General features: G+C 46.3%; 1 protein-coding gene and 1 long non-coding RNA gene across 6 annotated transcripts in view; one reads left to right on the forward strand and one right to left on the reverse strand.

Annotated features, from left to right (window-relative positions):
* ADORA1 (adenosine A1 receptor) overlaps nucleotides 1-20,851 on the reverse strand; it is an 83,454-nt gene that overhangs the window by 7,723 nt on the left and 54,880 nt on the right. For 2 of the 4 annotated variants that reach the window (XR_003223358.2, XR_015245989.1), the window contains exon 1: nucleotides 8,786-8,909. The gene's annotated coding sequence lies outside the window, so the exon portion shown is untranslated. Of the gene's footprint in view, nucleotides 1-8,785; nucleotides 8,918-9,029; nucleotides 9,049-20,851 lie in introns of those variants that run through there. The other 2 variants (XR_015245988.1, XR_003223357.2) reach the window with 2 other exon arrangements.
* On the forward strand, nucleotides 7,662-13,729 carry LOC147572528 (uncharacterized). Of its 2 annotated transcripts, none has more exons than XR_015245990.1 (3): nucleotides 7,662-8,351; nucleotides 9,502-9,786; nucleotides 13,377-13,729. It is a non-coding gene; the product is annotated as an uncharacterized LOC147572528 (long non-coding RNA). The 2 variants fall into 2 exon arrangements; XR_015245991.1 differs by lacking the exon at nucleotides 13,377-13,729 and adding an exon at nucleotides 8,659-9,302 and having other exon boundaries at nucleotides 7,664-8,248; nucleotides 9,502-12,670.

Raw genomic sequence — 20,851 nt, forward strand, 5'->3', positions numbered from 1 at the left:
TGAGCCAGGGCAGGACTTGAAGCTAGACATCTGGGATCCCTAAAGTCAGAGTACAGAGAGACTGTCCCTCTACCATATTCTTACCGCCATCACCCAGACTCAAAGATGACTTGGTATGGAGGAAAGTACACTAGGCCTTTATCTCTGCCTCTCTGTGTGAGAGAGGACTTGGGCAAGTCACTTAGCTTGGGTCCTCAGTGTCCCACCAGTGGGCAGTTGGACTAGATGACCTACCAGCCACCACCAGCTACTGGATTGTCCCTTCCCAGAAAGTAGAAAAGCAAGGGAGAGCTAGAGCCTCCATTTGGCTTACATATTGGCCCCTCACCTTATTCTCCCAACCACAAGGCCCCTTTCAGTACAAGCCTTGAACAGCATGTGGGGGTCTCTGTGGCTCCCTCTTCCACCTGACGCACACACACACACACACACACACACACACTCACGCCCACGAAACCTGTCCTTTCCTGACCTTTGTTTACAGGCAGCTGCAAGAATGGGAAAAGGACATCTCACATTACCCTTTATGCCAGAGCCTGTCTTTACACATCTCCCCTTCAGACTCCAGCCAGGCTGCCCTTGCCTTCCCGTCTGCCCTGTTCCACATCTGCAGGGAAGCCACAGATCTGAAGCCAGCCAGCGGCTGAACATGATGTCCAGGCTATGTTCCAGAGCATCCCTGGAGTGACTCAGGGGTTACTGGCCTGTGGAGGGCGTCCAGATCTCCACTCTTCAGCCAGTGGAGAGACCTTCTCCTGGTGCACCAGTCCCCGAATGCCTTGAGACAATCTCTTTCTAATCCTTTAATCCAGTGGTAGGAGCCATTTTCTATTAAGAGACAGTGATCTCAGTGGAAAAAAATAATCATCCCAGGGCCATACGATCATAGAAAATTACTTAATTTAGGTGCGGAGGCTGCTGCTAGTTTTCCATTAACAGGGACTTAAGAGCATTCAACACACCTGACTTTTTTTTTTTAATTTACATCCAAGTTAGTTAGCATATAGTGTAACAATGATTTCAGGAGTAGATTCCTTAATGCCCCTTACCCATTTAGCCCATCCCCCCTCCCACAACCCCTCCAGTAACCCTGTTTGTTCTCCATATTTAAGAGTCTCTTGTGCTTTGTCCCCCTCCCTGGTTTTATATCATTTTTGCTTCCCTTCCCTTATGTTCATCTGTTTGGTATCTTAAAGTTCTCTTATGAGTGAAGTCATATGATAGTTGTCTTTCTCTGACTGACTAATCTCGCTTGGCATAATACCCTCTAGTTCCAGCCACGTAGCTGCAAATGGCAAGATTTCATTCTTTTTTGATTGCCGAGTAATACTCCATTGTATATATATACCACATCTTCTTTATCCGTTCATCCATCGATGGACTTTTGGGCTCTTTCCATACTTTGGCTATTGTGGATAGTGTTGCTATAAACATCGGGGTGCATGTGTCCCTTCAAAACAGCACAACTGTATCCCGTGGATAAATACCTAGCAGTGCAATTTCTGGGCCATAAGGTAGTTCTATTTTTAATCTTTTGAGGAACTTCCATACCAACACACCTGATTTCTAAAGGAAGACAAAACCATACTCAACAATCGGCATTTAAAAATACATCTTGATTCTAAATTTGCGGCAGTCGAGCTGATGGGATTTGAAATAATGTGAAGGAAAGTTGAGAGTAAGAAACTGTGGTGAGAATAAAAAGAAATGTAATCAGGTAAGAAAAAGATGGAAGGAGAGAGGTAGGGTGGTGGAGAGGAAAAGAAGGAGGACAGAGCCAGGAAGCCTCCGTGGGACAAGGGCTAACTTGTCCCTGCTTAGCTCTGGGCTCCCGGTCGTCCCTCATCCTGTAATGCCTGGTGTTTAGGTTACTACCTGGATTTCAGGTTACCATTTGTTGTCAACAGCATGGGTGCTATTTCCATTATACCATCTGCTTCACAAAAATTCCACAAATTAGATATTTTACAAAGGAAGAAACTAAGACTCAGAAAAGTTGCCCAAGTTCACACATCAGTAATAATTAGAGTGAGGACCAAATCCATACCTTGGCCAGAAGCCCACGCTGTATGTATGCACTCTGCCAGCACATATGACTGTGTCACCACCATCTCCCTACTGAACTGTGGGTCACTTGTGTCCATCACCTCCTGTTCCCCAGGATCCGGCCACTCTTGCTTTCCTTCTGTTCCTGGTACCGATTAAACTCATCCCATCTCGGTCCCCACCTTCCCCGACCTCAAAGCTCTGTCCCATCTGTTCCCCTCTCTGGGACAGCTCATGCCCACACCTCCCCCTGCCACCTCAACCCCACTTCAGGTCTCTCCTTAGCGTCGCTTCTTCAGAGACCCCCTCCCCAACCACTTGACAGTCACACAAGCACATCACTCTGACTTATTTTTATCAGTGACGCTTACCACTACGTGATGTTTTCTTTGTTTATGATCTATGTCCCTGGGCTAGGACAGAATCTCTGCGTGAGCAAGAATTGATGCAGACTTAGGACTAGATCTCCAGTATCTAACATTACTTCTGGCATAAATGCTTAATAAGTATTTGTTGAATGGATGGATGGGTGAATGGATGGACAAATTACTCTCTATCCCTTCATAGATTCTCTTAGCAGAGGTGCGTTTTCCCAGGGAGCCAATTACATCAAGCCCTAGACTGTATTTCCCACTTCAGCACACATCCCCTCTGCAACTTTAACCAAACCTCATCCACTCCACAAGCATGCCCAAGCTCTTTGCCGAAGCTGTGGATGGAGATAAATGAGACTTGACCCCAGACACGAGGCTTGATCTTCGGTAGTTTACAGAGTCCATGAGGGGAGATAAAGCATGCCCACAAAGCATTATAATTAAAGATTAAATGAGCCATAAGCAATGAAATAGGAACACACTAAACATGTTCAAAGGAAGAAGAAATCCTCTCTGAACGACGGAGCAGTGAGAGCTTTAACAAATAGAGGCACCAACACAGAGACTGAGCCTGAAGACAAGTTCAGAGCCTCCTCAGTCTCCAAGGCAGAGTATTAACCAGGCAAGTGTTGAGAGCCAGGATCCCCAGGGCTTGTCCAGACTGGACCGGGTACGGGGCACAGGAAGGAGGCAGCGCGAGGTGAGGATGGAGGGAGAGGTTGGAGCCAGGCTATGCGGGTTTGTGGACTCAACATAACCACAGGAGAGTGAGCCACGCGGGCACCGTGAGCCAGGCAGCCCAGTGCCCAAGAGGCGCCCAGTCCGTGGCATTCAGCAGCTGCCAGGAGTGGGGGTTTGTTGGTGGAGGGCTCTGGCCTGCAGTGACGGGGGGCGGGGGGTGGTTACTGACCTTGTTTCTCTGTGAAAAGCTCAGTGAGACAGATTTCTCTTTTCCTCAAGCAGTGTGAAATACAAGCTGGTCAACATGCATGATTTCTCAACAGCAGGATTCATTTCCTGCTGCTTCATTGCAGCAGTTTTGGGGACGATATCCCGCTATAATGGGGGGCAAGGCTCCAGGCTACAGCCATTCTGCTGTCCAGCTAATCCTGTTTCAGAACACAGTTCTCTTCCTAAGGGAGCGAGCCGGTCAGGACAGAGGAGGGGACCTAGAGGGCTGGAGGTGGGGTGGAAATGAGGAAGGAGCAGGGCTCCCTAGCGACACTCATGGCCTGTGGGGGCTCTGGAAGGAAGAGGCCGGTGGGTCCAGGGGATTTAGGGAGTCTCAAGGAAGGACGCCAGACCCCAAAGAATTCTCAGCCCCTGCATCCTTTCTCTCCACCTTCCTGAGGTCCACGGCCCCTTCCATAGACTCAGCCATACTTGTTTCTGGCACCTGAGACTACAGAGGGATCTTCCAGTGCCTTCTTCTGGGCCCATCTCTATAAATACTATACCACATTGTAATGTAAATATTGGCTCTTAAGGCTGCTCCTGCATAAACTGTGAGCCCCTTGAGGGCAAGGGCCTTGTCCTAATGCCTTGGCGTCCCCAGCCTCTGCTGCACATGCCCCAGGCCACCCTCTGTGGGTTTGCTAACTGGGTGAATGGGGTGGTTGCCCCCTACATCTTCTGGGTCTATTCCACCTCTGTGGGATCTCCACCCATCTGAATGCCTCAGGGCTTGCCCAGGGCTTTCTACCCTTCTCTCCTTAGATCATCTCTTCCATTTCCAGGGCTTTAAATAGCATGGTTATGCTAATGGTTCCCACACTTGCGTATCTCCAGCCCAGACCTCCCCTCTGAGCTCCAGATGCATACATCCACCTGCCTACTTGCTCTCTCCACTCCGATGAGGTGTAAACAGCTCATCTTTGCCCGAAATAGAGTCCCTTATTATAAAACCTGTCTGCACCTCAAGGGTGCCTCACTTTAGAAAATTACCCAGCGCCTCTCCACGTGGCTGAGGTGGAACCCCAAGGTGATTCCTGCTTCTTCCTTTTCCCTCAGCTCTTACATTCACCTCCTCAGTAAGGTTGATTTTCCCCTCCAATAAATGTCTAGAGTCGGCCCTCTTCTCCCCATGTCCCCCCCCCCCCCCCCACCAGCCTAGTCCAGGTGGCCACACGTCTTGCCTGGACCTCTCTGATGGCTGTTCACGCTCTCACTTCTTTCATTCCAGTCCCCCTCCAAAGCTGTCTCGGCAGACAGCAAGAGTGACTTCAAAACACAAATCCTGTGGCGTACTCCTGCTTAAACGTTCAATGGCAGCTGACAACACTGAGGGCCAAACCCCTTCATGGTTTACAAGGGCCCCTGACCAGACCCTTCTCTCTCATCACCATTTTCTCTCTCTTTTTTTTTTTCCTCACCCCTGGGACCTTGCATATGGTGTTCTCTATCTAGATCATTCTCCCTGCTTCTGGACATGGCCAACTCCCCTCTCATCCCTCAGATTCCAGTTTAAGGCCACCTCCCCCGAGACGACTCTCCGACCATCCAAACTAAACCCCACTCCACACCCCACCCAGCTTAGCCCTGGACCTGGCACCTCATGGGGGCTCAGTAACTATTCCAGAAAGAAAAGGTAGGTACAGTCTCCATCCCAGGCCATCTCCCGCAAGCTCCTGTCTTCCTCCTTCTCGGCTACCCAGGATTCAGCGCCCGCTCCCTTTATTTTTACATTTCTCGAAACTACCCACACAAACACCATATTGTAGGGTTTCTTTCTCCTCCAAAATTAGCTGCAGAACTGGACAAAGGCTCCTTGGCTGCTGGCTTCCTGGCTGTCTCTTTCGGTTTCAGGGTTTAAAAGCTAGTCCTGCAGGGGAACAGTGGGAGAATGGAAAATCACCAACAGGGAGAAGTGACGGAGTCCGGAGACCAGCCGAGTTCTGACAGTCATGGCCATGCTCTATAGTTAGCTCCTGACTTCCTTTCTTGGCAAGATCTTACCGGTTATCTAGGGCAGTCCCCGTTTCAACTGTTCCGTTCCATTGTCTGACTATGTATCATGAGTTTTCTTACAATATGGTCCCTCTACCCCCTCTCCACCTGCTCTCCCCACAACCAGGGTGGCCTTTCCTGAACGACCCGCACACTCAAGAGGTGAAAGGCCATAGGTTCCAAGTTCAAGCCCTTGATCCACCACATTAAAGTCTGTGTGACTTTGGGGAAAGTATCCTCTCCGAGACTCAGTTTGCTCAGCTGTAAAGTAGGAATAGACTAGTACCTTCCTCCCAGGATTTGGCAGGGGATGACTGGCATACAATGTGTTGAGCATTTGGCACTCATAGGAAGCCCCCTTCCCTCTCAGGATGGATAAATGGCATGAAATTTTCAACCAAAAGACTCTTGGGGCCTGGTGAGCAATTTAGTGCTTTAACCCAAAGTGTAGGTGGATAATTAACATGCTGTTGAGTGACGGGTGCTTTCTCTCAGTTCTCCTGCGGCCTGACTGGGGAGCCAGGTCGTGTCCATAGGTGGGGAGCGCAGGCTTCCTGATGAGGGAAAGTGATCAGTTGCAGCCACCAGGGAAAGGACAAGTATTTATTGGAAACCAGAGCTCAGAAGACTGGCCTTGGGCAGACCAGAAAGGGTTCGTCTCTCGGGCCTGGTTCTCCTGGGCCCCAGCTTGCGAGCCACGGTGCATCCCCAAACAGGGGGTGAAAGATGGCCTCTCCACGTGGAACAAGGAGAGAAGATGGCACCGGTCACTCAGTGTGCACGTCCCCTTGGTACCCTGGAGCCTCCCCTGAAGGCTGTCTGAACACCTGGTTCGGATTCAGTTCTGCAGACGGACAGTGTGCCACCTCCTAGGCCAGAGTGTGAAGGGATGACCAGTGTCTCCAAGGCCCCCTTGTGACAACCTTTCAAGGGGAAGGTGCATGCAGGTGATTCCTGGGGACAGAGGAGGGATCATGCAGCCCCGTTGCCCCTGCCCACGTGGCAATTCTCTTTCCGGGGCTAACACACGTGGTCCTGCCTGGAGTTTGTTCTTATTAAGGAAGCTGGCACTTCCTTTCAACGTGTCAGGGGCACCAGGTGCACACCATGTTCACATCACCTCTCGGAGGGGCCCCCTTAGCAGGAAAAAGGGCACTTTGTGCTTCGGGCCACGTCTGTTGAAACAAAACCGCAGGCCGGGCCCTGGGGCGGGTGGCTGGGAGACCTGGAAACAAAGTCACCTACTCTTGGCTTCCTTGTTTGACAGAGAAAACCACCTCTGTACTCTTTTCCTGGGGCTGCTGAAGCAAATCCCACAAACCTTCGTGGCCGAACACAACGCATATCTGTTATCTGACAGTCAGAAATCCAAAATAAGCTTACGAGGCTAAAGTCAAGGAGTCAGCCGGGCTCGTTCCTTCTGGCCCCAGGGCAGAATCCATTTTCTTTCCTTTTTTTCACCTTCTAGAAGCCTCCTGCATTCCTTGCCTTCCATCACCACATCCCTCTTCTGTGTCTGAAGGACTCTTGAGATTACCTTGGGCCCCCTGGGTAATCCAAAATAATCTCCCCTCTCTCAGCTCTCCTTAACTTAGACACATCCTCCAAGCCCCCTTTGCCATGTAAGGTGATACGTTCCCAGGTGCTGGGGGAGTGGGACAGGGGTGTCTTTGGGGAGCCATTATTCTGTTGACCACAATCTTCTTACCATGTAAAGCTGTTCTCTTCCAAACCTCACGCATTTCCCAGGCTCCAGAAGGGACCTTATGCCATCTCGAGCCAAAGGGCCCGGGCTTAAAATTCCTAAGACAGAGGGTCTGCAGAAACTTCTAGCTGCAGAAACCTACTAGCACTTGCTGTACCTCTGCTAGTGTGCCAAAGCCTTACATACGACGTCTCCTTTAACACTTACGACAATCCTGGGGAGACACTGAGGCTCGCAGGGGTGGAATAATGTTCCCAAGGTCAGCAGGTGGCAGAGCTGAATGGGAATGAGAGGTTTCTTTCCGCACCTGCCACAGCGTAGCGCAGGGTGCAGCTCCCTGGGGCCCTGGCTTGGTACATTACCAGCGTTGTTTTTCTCCTGGCATTAGAAACAACCCCAGAGAGGGGACCATCGCTTATGGTGACAAGGGCTGTTTAGACAGGTCAGAGCCACACACTAGTAGCTGAGGTTTACAGCTTCTGGAAGTGAGAGGGTGTGTGTGCGTGTGTGTGTGTGTGTGTGTGCGCATTCCATTAACTCGTACTTTTTTTTTTTAATGTTTTTTTTTTATTTTCGAGGGAGAGAGAGAGTGCAAGCGGGGCAGGGGCAGAGAGAGAGGGAGACACAGCATTCAAAGGAGGCTCCACGATGGTCAGCGCAAAGTCTCATGTGGGGTCCGAACTCATGAACCGTGAGCTCATGACCTGAGCCAAAGTCGGAAGCTCAGCCGACTGAGCCACCCACGTGCCCCACATTAACTCGCACTTTGAATGGAGAGGAGAAGGGGAAGACTGTCCTAGGGGCGGGAGTGTATGATTGTTAGCCGGACAGGAAGGGAGGCCCAGTAAAGGGTCACTAAAAGCACTGTCTGTATTCAAAACATTCCTCGACACGGTGGCTTGAAATCACCGTCATCATCATCCAAGGACATTTACCAGAGACCTTTGTCCTTGGGCTGACGAGATCTGTGGAGAGGCGGACCCCTGCACAAATATGGCCGTGGAGAAGTTCAGTGGAAAGAGACACAGACTCTGCTCCCAGGAGGCACCAGATCCGAAGAGGAAAGGAGGAAAGAGATCCTGTCTTCAGGGAGATCCATGTGCGGCAGATGGAAAAGAGAGTGCTCAGTTTAGAAGGAAAGCTGGAACCCACAGGAGCCAAGCACACCTCCACGCAGGCAGGTGTTCCCAAATCCCCACAATCCAATGGTTGTAAAGCCAGAGCCAGAGGAAAGAACCCTTAGAAGTGAGCTTGGTGAAAGAAGAAGGTTCCAGGAGGAGGTGAGTCTGGAAGCAGGAGGGAGAAGTGAAGTGGAGAGTTGAGAGCAGAGCGCTGGGGAGGGAGAGGAAGTCACTCATCTGAGGGGTCCGTGGAGGTAAGAGAGGTGGGCGCGAGTAAGCCTGACCACCGGCAGGGAGCTGCCCAGATGAGCCAGAGTGGTCATCCCTTCTTTAACAAGACGGGCAAGGGCAGGGGTTTTATAAAAAAAAATAAACACACACGTCTCTGATCTGGGGGCTCCGGGATGGGCGAGGAATCCCGGCCCCGAGTTCTTGAGTGGTGCCTCACCCAGCTTTCTCCTCCTAGTCCGCTGCCCAGAGAACGCAGACCCGCAAGCGTCCCTGGCTCCCTTATAGAGGAGGCCCCCCACATGGCTATCCCACCCATCCAGGCAGAAATGGTGTCCGGATCATTCCCCACCCTGTCTACTTACCAAGAAACTGATGACAGGTCAGCTGAAGGGACCGGTACGATCACGTGTCCATTATCTTCATGTGGCTTCTCTAGAGAGACCAGTTTTCATGATCCTCTGACTTTTAGTTAATGTACCAAACGTATGTGAACACTGCAGGAACAAAAGGTGAAGCTGTGCCTTGTTTGTTTGTTTGTTTATTTATTTTTAAGATCTTATTTTTTTAAGTAATGTCTACTCCCAACACGGGGCTCCAACCCACTACCTCAAGAGTGGCACCACCGACTGAGCCAGCCAAGTGCCCCCCCCCCCTTCCCTGTTTCCAGTGACTAAGCACTTCATATGCCACAGTCAAGGGAAGAAAAAAAAAAAAAAAAAAAGGAAAAAAACCGACAGGGCTGTCGTAACTGGCTCTGTTTCCCCAAACAATAAGCCTTGAATACCTCCCAGAAATGTGGACTCTCTAACAAAAACAACACTTGATCCCTGAGTTTTGCTGTGCCGAAATCTGAGGGCATGTTCTGAATATGACAGCCATGTGAGAAAGCTGCTATTTTCCACCACGAATAGACCACTATAAACACGGTCATCTTGGTCATTTTTGATTTTTCCCTTTAAATACTGGTGCTTTGTATTTGACCTGCTGGCCGTCAGAAAAGCAGCCCCCTCACACTTTTCACGAGTGATTGTTTTCTTCCCTTTCCTAAAAGCACTGATCTCTGGTTCTCCCCTGACAGCTTACTCCTAGGATTCCCACCGATGGTGTCAAGGTCGCACACACCTCGTCCAGACCCAGGGCCGTGGAGCCCTCACCCTCCCCTGGCTCCTCCGGGGACTCTCCTGTGAGCTGACGGAGCTGCATCGGGTTCTCGGCCAAGTTCGTTTCTGGTTCTGGGGGAGCTACAGCCGGGTGTGCCCACACTGGTGGCAGGAGCAGTGCAGACCACCATGCGATTAGCCTGGCCACGGAGCGGTTTCTGTCACGGGGCAACCCATGGGCGTTCTGGAATCGGATTCCCCTGGTACGCTTTTGCTTTGGTGAGGGGAATGTGTTTGAGGATTCTGGGAGGAATGTGGTTGAGGATTCTGATGGTTTCCGGCATTTGAGAATACAGAGGTTGAAAAGGGGTTGTGTGTGCGTTTCTGTACTCTTGATTGGGTTCTGTGTTCGCATATTTCGTGTTGGTACCGGTAGAAGTTCTGTTCTCATTTCAGAAGCTCTTCCTTATCCCGGAGTTCTGGCTTTTTTTTTTTTTAAATGTTTATTTTTGAGAGCGAGAACGTGAGGAGGGGAGAGGCAGAGAGAGAGAGGGGGACAGCGGATCCAAAGCAGGCTGTGCACTACAGCAGAGAGCCTGATGCAGGGCCCGACCGAGTTCACGAACCGTGAGATCACGATCTGAGCTGAAGTCAGATGCTCAACCAACAGAGCCACCCAGATGCCTCCCAAAGTTCTGGTTTGTATCGTGTACTCATTATGGTCCCAATAGCTGTTGATAGTGACAAAGGTGAACACCCTATACCAAAGATGAAAGGAAACAAAAGGCTCTCTTGAATGTCCCTAAGTAATGAATGATTCAAAATTAACCTCTCTTCGGAAACTTACATATGAGGTTAAAAGGAGGTTATTATTGTGAGGGATGTGGGCATTATAAGAGAGAGAACGTACGCTGCTAAATTCAAAAGGAAATCCCCAAATTACTCGGACTTTCAAAAACGTGTCCTCCAAATGACCTGATGGTGCTTAATTATAGGACTTAATTGATCAAGTTTCTTAAAAGACGCTGGTAGTGCCTGTTTCTATCTTAGATTCTCTTAGCTCCTCCAACTTGTACAGGAGTTGGTAAAATGATCTATTTTACATAAAGGAAAACATTTTGAGCAAACAAATTGATACAGTTTATTCACTCCTGGAGGAAGTTAATAGGTCAGATTATGGTTAAGATCTTTTCAAATCTAATGGACTAAGTACCTATTGCAAACTTCTTTTTCCTAAAAGAAATATTACCATATCAAGCACTCACATAAATGTGAAGAATCCAAAGATTTCTAAAATATTTTTCTACTTTCATGCTTTAAATCTGTTGACTTTTTGAGAATTTTTTTCTTGCTAAAACTATTCAAGTTTTCTTGCTAAAACTAAAATTTATAATTTGTTGCTAAACTATATAATTATAAAAGGGGGGGGAGACGGCTTAATTAGTGATCTTGGTTACTAGGGTATAAAATAAGCAAAAGCGACTGTTAAAACATCTTAAAAGTTTTAATATCTCATCTATAATTGTGTAAGCAGAATAATTTGTGTAATATTCTAATCAAGATGATTCTTTGGAAAAATGAAACTGGTTTAATAATTTGGGTTTGTAAACAGCTCTATGCCCTCTCCCTGATTCTACCACCATCATAAAACCAATGTGAATGCAATATTCTAGTCTGTACAATGTGGGTTTATTTGCCTGTAGAAAGTGCAATTATTTTGAATTGCCTAACTTTTCTCTACCATTTTTCCTGGTCATAAACTAACATCAATTTATCTAAGATTACAAAATTGCAGAATACAGAGTTCAGGTAAATTAATAATAAAGGGTAGTATCTTTATAGAAAAAGATTATTCTGTAGAATGCTAAAAGGACACACAGTGTTAATGTGTCAGATTATAACTTCCAGAGCCTTAGTTAACCATAAGACCTTAAACTAATATTAATTTGAGTTAATAATAAGCAATTTTTGGATACTCGAACAGCATCATTTTAAAATACCCCTGCTGTTATTTAATACAGCATAGCATAGGGGCGCCTGGGTGGCGCAGTCGGTTAAGCCTCCGACTTCAGCCAGGTCACGATCTCGCGGTCCGTGAGTTCCAGCCCCGCGTCAGGCTCTGGGCTGATGGCTCAGAGCCTGGAGCCTGCTTCCGATTCTGTGTCTCCCTCTCTCTCTGCCCCTCCCCCATTCATGCTCTGTCTCTGTCCCCAAAATAAATAAACGTTGAAAAAAAAAATTAAAAAAAAAAAATACAGCATAGCATAGCCAGCAGTAACAGGTTGAAAGCTTGTATAAATGCCTTTGGGTTCTGTTAATGTACATACAGAGTTTTAAAAGAAAGATTAAAAAAAAAGATCAGTTATAATAATATGTACATGCAAGATAACAGATATATTTTTTAATCAGGAGAAAAAAAAGAAAACTTTTATCATAAACTAAAAATGTCCGTGTGCAAAACATAAAAGAAAATAGTAAGAGACAAATTTGAGGTTATGCAGCAAGCTTGGATGGTCCAAGGGGAAAGTAAAATCCATTTTCTTATGTATAAAATAGCTATAAATAATGAGTTTGAAAGGAGCAATGACGTGTTAATTGTTTAAATGGGTTGGCTTGATGTTAATTAAATTACTCATGAGTATTGTATTCTTTACTATAAATTGTTACACTAATGATCTATGCAAAGAACACACCCAGCATTGAGATCTGCTGCCTGTTTTTCTAACTAATATAACCTACTTCCAAACAATGCAAGTCCCTTTTTATAAACAGATTCTGTTAATTCTTTGCTCTTTTGGCATATTTTTTTTACATTTTAACATAAAGTCCTTCTTTTGGAAAACATTAATTTTCCTAAATAATTACTACCTATTTCTGTGTGTTTTTTTAAAAAAATATTGCTGGGGCACCTGGGTGGCTCATTCGGTTAAGCCTCCGACTCTTGGTTTGGGCTCAGGTCATGATCTCACAGTTTGTGAGTTTGAGCCCCACGTCATGCTCTGTGCTGAGAGCACAGAGCCTGCCTGGGGTTCTCTCTCTCTTTCTCTCTCTGCCCCTCCCCCCGCTCACTCTCTCTGTCTCTCTGTCGGAATAAAGCAACTTAAAAAAAATTAAAAATATATTGTTAAAACATTGCTTATAACTAGTTTCTGCCGTCCAATAATTAAGTTCATATCTCGTACTTAAGTTCATAACTCTTTCAAATTTGACCTTGCCCAAATTTGGGCCCCTCGTGCAGAAGAGTAAAACTGTGAAGACATCTCTCACGCCAAACCATTGATAGGTTTTTGAGACGGCCATCGTTAACGCATGGACTTATTTTTTCACTTTATGAAATGGGATGTATGAAAAGTAATGAGTTCTGTTTGCCATTCTCCACATGGTTGATTAGCCCGACACAATTGTCAGAGTCGTCCTATTTATTCCTGCTCATCAAAAAGAAACATTCAGTTTTACTAAGTATTTATAAGTAAAATGCATTGATTTAAACATTTCCATGATTCTAGTGAAAACGATCAGGTTCACATTTCACTTTGAAAAGGAACCTTCTGATACTCGTGTACAGAGACTGACACGATAAGTGTCAACACGTTCATTTACTTTAAATTTTGTCCCTAGGTTTAATTATCCTCGTCAATTGGTAACATTCTTATTTTATGGCACAAAATAAAGGCCCTAGGGATTTGCTAATGCCCTCGGTCTCACAAACTGATTGCATATTATACCTTAATAAAAGACTCCCAAGTTCCTCCATTCTCGTTGATTAACTAGAACCATTTAATCTCATGTGTACAGATGATAATTAATCTTATAATTACAGATGATATTTCCTTTTTCCCTGCATCTAATAAAGGCCGCTGCTACGAGCTCAAGATCAGGAACGAGTCTTCTGGAACAAATAATAGAAAAATGTCAACAAAGAACCGCACAGTCGTACTCATTGGGTTGTTATCATTACAACAGCAGAGCTGAGTGGTCGCATATGCAAACAATTTAAAAGCATAAAACTTTGCAGATGTAGTCTACCTAACCCAAGAGCAGCAAAAACAAATATTGGTTACCTAGGACTAAATGAATTGGCTTCATTATGGTTAATACTTACATTAACCGACATCAGGGAATTCTAGAGGGAATTGATACTTACGACCATGTAGGTTATTTACCTAGGTTCAATAAGAATCTGTCCTTTTTCTTGGATATTGACCATGCCAAAAATCCCACTTAATTAGGTGTGACAAACCCATAAGGAACAAAGACTACGATTTACATGGGGGAATGACACCTATAAAGTCCTCCCAGGAAAACTTCTCTGGGACAGCCCTTATGACTCAAGAAATTCCAGCCTTACGGGTAGTAAAAATATTCACTTCCTGGCAGTCCAGAAATATTAACACAGAGGGGAATTTTAGAGAAAATCATGCTAATAAAGATGGTAAAGATCCTTCTGACACATAAGAGTAATTTATAACCTGAGGAGCTTTACAAGGCCTCCAAACAGAAGTTCACCATAAAGCATCAGTATCACACAGCTCAAGTTTTGTTAGCCCTTCAAAAAGAAAGCGTTTATGCATTAATCAATGGCGCTTGGTATACCTATGGAAGTAAATTTTCATCAAGTAAAATAAAATATTAATTTGAAGACATTGAGTTAATCGAATTTAAATTTTCTCAGCAGCAAGAACTTGCCCACGAGGAAAGAAAAACTGTAGAAGCAAAGGCCGACCCTGCTCTATTCATGACTGAGTACCACTGGGGGTGCAGCTGGTGGGGTGAGGACATTGTTCATCGGGAGGTAAACCAAAAACAACTTATCCTGACTGGTTCAGGGCTCCAAAATAATTAGCTTTGACTCGTTCTCCAAAGTATGGACGCTCTGACCAAAACAATGTCATCCCTGATTTTGATGAGGCTAAGTGAAGAAATGTTGTAAACATGATGAACGTGTAAGAAGCAGCTGATTTCCACCATGAATATGGTAGCCTTGGTCATCTGTTTTTCCCTTTAAATACTTGCGTTTTGTATTTGACAGGCCAGTCTCTCTTTCTGAAGTCTGACTCCTTTTCCATTTCCCCAAGTAATTGTTTTCTTGTCTAAATGTTTCTGAGTCTTCGGTAGCGTGTGCTATGTGCCAACAGCAACACAGAGCTGGAGCTGAGGTTTTGGAAATGAATGTGAACTCCCACCTGGCCGAAGTTCCTATCTGGAGGAAAAATTTGTCTGCCAAAACACCCTTCCCTTCAAATGTTTGGTGGGAAGTTCACACCGCATCTGTTTGCTCTGACACCCTACGCAAAAGGAAAGGATCCTCAAAATGGCTACACACAAGAGGCCACCCTAGGGGTCCAGGAGCTTGTCCTCAGAGAGGTAGTTCTGTCCACATTTGGGCTCCTGACCCAGCCTCACCTGTGCCTCCCTCACTCCCTTTCCTGCCTCAAACGCTCTTGAGCTCTTCTTCTAGTTCCTGGAACATGGCGGCCTCTTCCTACGCAGGCTCTTTCTGCTTCTTCTGCCTCACATGCTCTTTAGGCAGGCCGGCACCTAGCTTTCCCTCCTACCTCAGTTTACACATCACTTCCTATGGAAGCTTTCCCTGACCACCCAGACCACCACCGCCGCCCCAGTATAAAGTCTCCCGACCTTCAGAATTGTTTTGGTAAACTTCTCCCAATTGTAATAGATTACTTATTTATGTGACTCTCTGTGTCATGTCCGTCTTCTTGGCCAGACTGTATACTTCAAGAGGATGGGGACTGACTTTGTTTTTACTCATCTTTCTGTCTCTGCCACCTCCGACGGTGCAACTGAAGTGCTCAATAAGCCTTGGTTGAATGAGTAAATGGATAACCAGTGTAGCATAGAGTCTTATTCAGAGTGACAAGAACGATTGCGTGAGATGAAATTTCACAAACAGCAGGTTCCAAACTCAAAATAGAAGAGTTTGGAGTTATGTACCATCTTGCAATCACTCATTCATTCGTTTATCCAGTCATTCGGTGAGTTCTTCACTAAGCATCTACTATGTGTCCCCAAGCACTGGGGACAGATACAACGGTGAATAAAATGGACCCAATCTTGGCTAATACTCAAATATATAGAGAACTTCTACAATTCAACACCAAAAAAAAAAAAAAAAAACCCAAATAACCCAATTAATAATGGGCAGAAGACATAAACAGACATTTCTCCAAAGAAGACAGCCAGAAGGCGAACACAGACATGAAAACACGTTCAACATCACTCATCATCACGGAAATGCAAATCAGAACCACAGTGAGATGTCACCTCACCCCTCTCAGAATGGGTTAAAGTCAAAAACACAAGAAACAACAAGTGTTGGCGAGGATGTAGAGAAAAAGGACCACACCGTTGGCAGGAATGCAAACCGGTACAGCCACTGTGGAGAACAGTATGGAGGTTCCTCAAAAAATTCAAAATAGAATTGCCATATGACTTAATAACTCCTAGGAATGTGTATTTACTGAAAGAAAACAAAATCACTCATTTGAAAAGATACGTGTACCCCTATGTTTATTGCGGCACTATTTACAATAGTCAAGATATAGAAGCAACCCGTGTCCATTCAAAGATGAATGGATAAAGTTTATACTTACATATACAATGGAATATTACTCAGCCATAAAGAAGAAAGAAATCTTGCCATTTGCAACAACATGGATCTATCTAGAGGGTATAATGCTAAATGAAATAAGTCAGAGAAAGACAAACACCATACGACTTCACTCATAGGTGGAATTTACAAAACAAACAAACAAACAAAGAAAAAAAGAGAGAAACAAAGAACAGACTCTTAAATACAGAGAACAAACTGATGGTTACTGGAGAGAAGTGGGCCAGGGGGAGGAGCGAAACAGGTAAGGAGGATGAAGAATACATTTACTGTGATGAGCACTAAGTAATGTATAGAGTTGTTAACATAACACTGTATGTTCATTGTACTTGAACTTGAAAAAAATAAAATTTAAAAATATCTGGCCCAGTCCTTGCCTCTACTGTACCTATTGCCTAGTGAGGGAGGCAGACCTTAATAAGGCATCCACATCCACACGCAAGATGTAAACTTGCAACGAGTCAGGTACTAGGAAGAGGGATACAAAGTACTCTGACAGCTCCCGTCGGGCGGTATCCCTCCCCAGGGCGTCTGCCTTTTCTGAAGGTGCTTGCTGAGCCTCAGTGTGAAGGACGAGTGGGAGTAAACTGACCACAGAACGGCAGTGTGGGGAGACAAGTCCCCACAGCACCTTTGCACAGCCTCTGAACAGAAGAACAGGCCGTCTTTGTTCCAGGCTACCTTTTTGATTATGTTTGTATAGCAAACAGCCTTGGAAGATAGAAACAGTGTTTTCCCCTGGAGCAAAAGGCAGCTTTGTTTACTGTCCAGTATAATAAAGATACTGTCTCCCCCAAGGTCCAAGGAGAGTCAGGCTTACCGCTCACTGTAAAATATTTGGGTTCCTCAAGCTCGGTTCCTCCGCCGTGACGCAAGATATTGCACACACAGGATCCACCTGGGCTGTTCCAACATCACCCCTGGAACCTGGGACCAAGGGAAGTGTGTTGGGGCCCCCATAGCTGGTGTGTTATATTAAGAGTATGCAGATTGGGGCACCTGGGTGTCTCAATCAGTTAAGCGTCCGACTCTTGATTTCATCTCAGGTCATGATCTCATGGCTCCAGATCAGCCCCGCGTCGGGCTCTGCACTGGGTGTAGAGCCTGCTTGGGGTTCTCTCCCTCTGTCTCTGCCCCTCCCCAGCTCACACATGTGCATGCACAGGCACTCTCTCTCTCTCTCTCTCACACACACACAAAAATAAATTAATTTTAAACAATAAAATAAAAAATGAAAAGGGTATGCAGATTATGACATGCTGAATGGAGAGGCACAAGCCATCCACACACGGTCATTAGGTACCTCTCTCAGCATCAAAGCTTCCACTTTGGGGAAGTGAATGCCCTGGAGCCCCCCCTTTTTTTTAACTCAGTAAATATTTATTTTTTATTTTTTAAAATAGAACTTATTGTCAAAATGGCTAACATACAGCGTGTAAAGTGCACTCTTGGTTTTTAGGGCAGATTCCTGTGGTTCATCACTTCCATACAACACCCCAGTGCCCATCCCAGCAGGTGCCCTCCTCCGTGCCCATCACCCACTTTGTCCTCCCCCCCAAACCCTATCAACCCTCAGTTTGTTCTCTGTATTTAAGAGTCTCTTATGGTTTGCCTCCCTCATTCTCTGTTTGTAACTATTTTTTCCCTTCCCTTCCCCCATGGTCTTCTGTTAAGTTTCTCAAGGTCCACATATGAGTGAAAACATATGGTATCTGTCCTTCTCTGACTGACTTATTTCACTTAGCGTAATACCTTCCAGTTCCATCCACGTTGCTGCAAATGGCCAGATTTCATTCTTTCTCATCGCCAAGGAGTATTCCACTGTGTCTATAAACCACATCTTCTTTACCCATTCGTCAGTTGATGGACATTTGGGCTCTTTCCATAATTTGGCTATTGTTGAAAGCGCCACTATAAACACTGGGGTACATGTGTCCCTATGCATCAGCACCCCTGTATCCCTTGGGTAAATTCCTGGCAGTGCTATATTGTTGGTAGGGTCGTTCTGTTTTTGTTTTTTTGGGAAACCTCCACACAGTTTCAGTGCAGTCACACGAGAGTAGTAGAGGCACAAGATTTCTCACTTACGAGTCTCAGAAATTAGGATAAATGGTAATCAGAGAAGAGAAGGACGGTCCTCTGTCCCAGGTCACAAGGGGGCAAGAGACAAAGAAAAAGCACCTATTACTTATAAGATGCTTGGGGCAGAGGTCAGTAACTTTTCACCAGCTCAGCTCTAAGTGATTATTTTAAAAGGTGTACCAAGAAAAGCAAAGGGGCGCCTGGGTGGCTCAGTCGGTTGAGCGACCGACTTCAGCTCAGGTCATGATCTCACGGTCTGTGAGTTCGAGCCTCGTGTCGGGCTCTGGGCTGACAGCTCAGAGCCTGGAGCCTGCTTCCGATTCTGTGTCTCCCTCTCTCTCTGCCCCTCCCCCGCTCATGCTCTGTCTCTCTCTCTCTCTGTGAAAAATAAATAAACATTAAAAAACATTTTTTTTAAGGAAAAGAAAAGAAAAGCAGGAACTTGTAGCAGGAATCCCAAGTTCGGGTCCTTATCTAAATGTTCAGATTCTGAGGGTGAGCAGAGTTGTCATACTATAAAATGCTGAGGCTGCAATTCAAAATAGCTGTTTTCTCATCACAGGAAAGGACACAAACATGAAATCCATGCTTCTTGCCCCGCGATGAATAATAAGTCCTTTGCTTCTGACCTAGGATTCTCATGTCTTCTGCCAGAATCCATGAAACTGTGGCTGTCTATCTCATTAGCTGGCAAGCAGCATAAAACCTCAGGTCCTTCAGTTATTGACAGGCTACTGGATGGCATGTGCAAAAGCCCTGTGGTGGGAGACAGGAGAGCAAATATAATGATATGAAAGACGGGTGGAGGTGGGGATGCAGGGGGCAGGAGGTGACAGGAGGCTGGGAGGCGCTGAGCTAGGGAACACTTAGCCACACTGATGAGGCAGGCCCAGGAGTATCTTTGCCATTTGTTGTGACACTGCCACTTTCATGCAGAACGTGTAGAATTAATAAACTGGTCTGGAGAGGGGCAGAGGACAACAAGGCTTGGGCAAATCTGAGCCTATGAGATAACTTTTAACAAAGGAAGAGTGAAAATGGGAAGGGTCTTCTTAACCTCCTGCCCGCTGTAATGAAACTTTTTCTTGCATGCTACTTTGTAACAGTCCTGCTAAAGTTTAGAAGAAGTTCCCTTCTCAGTGCCCAAATGAAGGAGGAAAAGCTATCACTGACTGGCGTTAACCACTGTCTGCCATCCAGGGTCCAAAAGGAGGCAGTCGCCTTAAAAGGAAAAGCAGTGACCCTTTTAGTATGCACAGAGTGACCCTGGACAAACTCCTTTTTGTCCACTCCTCATACAATAAAGGGGACTTGTCCCAGTTTTACAGAGGAGAGGAAGGGGGGAAGAAGGAGAGACCTCACTCACCAAGAGAAGGCTGTGAAACCAGGGTGGCTAACGTCAGATTATTACCTAATTTTGTGGTAAAAATAATAGGGCTTTGTTAAGAAGCCCTCTGAGCTGCTCTGGCTCTTGGAATTTGGGACATTTCACTCACTGCCTATTAATTAATTTACAGCCTGCAAAGAATGGGCTTGCCCTGGATCTTTGGCCAAAGAAAGTATCCCCACAAAGGGGGCAAACCATGCAGAGCCTCCTTAGGAAGTTTTGTTCTGGGGGACCCTGGGTGATTCAGTCAGTTAAGCATCGGACTTCGGCTCAGGTCATGATCTCACGGTTCGTGAGTTCAAGCCCCGCGTCAGGCTCTGTGCTGACAGCTCGGAGTCTGGAGCCTGCTTTGGATTCTGTGTCTCTGTCTCTCTGCCCCTGCTTGTGCTCTGTCTCTTTCTGAAAATAAACATTAAAAAACATTTTTTAAGGAACTTTTTTGTTCTTACCCTGAGAGTAATAAGGAGTCACAGGAGGACTTGGGGGGGGGGGGGCGTGACATCATTAGGTGTGGGTTTCAGGAGCATCACGAGAGAGATCATGGAGGTTATCGATCTTCTGGAATGATCTGCTCCTGGGGGGAAATCCAGAACTGCGGGAATTAACTCTGTGGCAATTCACTGCAGCCCCAGGTTGGCAACAAATCCTATAACTGGAATTTCAAAAAGGAAAGCAAAACACCAGCAGGCCTGAGAGCAGTCCAGGGAATTTCCCACTCCTCTGCAGCTTTCCATTAGAAAATAATCAGCATGTTGTTGGGCTCCCTGCTGCGATTCTCCTCTGCTTCTCCCCCTGCCCCTCTCCCCTGCTCGGGAGCGCGTGCGCACTCTCTCTCTCTGTTCTAAAATAAAAGTTAAAAAAAAAAAAAAATTAGCCCATCAATCGCTAAAAGGCTGTCTGAGCCTCGCCTGACTCACAGGCCAGGCTGTGGGAAACAGGCTTGGAGACAGAAAGCCTGCGTGGGGAGCAGGTCAGGCAGGATGCTGCTGGCCTGGGGAGAAAAGAAATTACAGCCTTGTTTGGGGTGCTGCGGGTTACAGAACTCACTGTGCCCAGTTTCCACCTGGCCAGGGGCCTGGACGGAGGGCTGGCGATGCAAAGGGGCAGAGGCTGCTAGGAAAGCTGGGAGACTGCAGGCAGAAAGGTGGGGGTGGGGTGGGGTGGGCAGAAGGCAAGGGAGGCAGGTCTCTGGGAATAAGGCTGGGTCACTCACCCAGGAGTCACCAGACCA

This window comes from Puma concolor, chromosome E4, assembly GCF_028749965.1.
Source record: "Puma concolor isolate L17-30 chromosome E4, mPumCon1.1.hap2, whole genome shotgun sequence".
NCBI lineage: Eukaryota > Metazoa > Chordata > Mammalia > Carnivora > Felidae > Puma > Puma concolor.